The following is a 235-nucleotide window of genomic DNA, read 5'->3' as shown; positions in this document are numbered from 1 at the left end:
TAGCTAAAGGCTGCAGGTAGCTAAAGGCTGCAGGTAGCTAAAGGCTGCAGGTAACTAAAGGATGCAGGTAGCTAAAGGCTGCAGGTAGCTAAAGGCTGCAGGTAGCAGAAGGTTGCAGGTAGCTAAAGGCTGCATGTAGCTATAGGATGCAGGTAGCTAAAGGCTGCACATAGCTAAAAGCTGCAGGTAGCAGAAGGTTGCAGGTAGCTAAAGGCTGCACATAGCTAAAGGCTGC

Source organism: Nematolebias whitei, unplaced genomic scaffold, assembly GCF_014905685.2.
Source record: "Nematolebias whitei isolate Nwh7 unplaced genomic scaffold, NemWhi1 Nwh_scaf_5523, whole genome shotgun sequence".
NCBI lineage: Eukaryota > Metazoa > Chordata > Actinopteri > Cyprinodontiformes > Rivulidae > Nematolebias > Nematolebias whitei.
The sequence above is the reverse complement of the archived record's forward strand: the minus strand, read 5'-3'. Positions refer to the sequence as shown.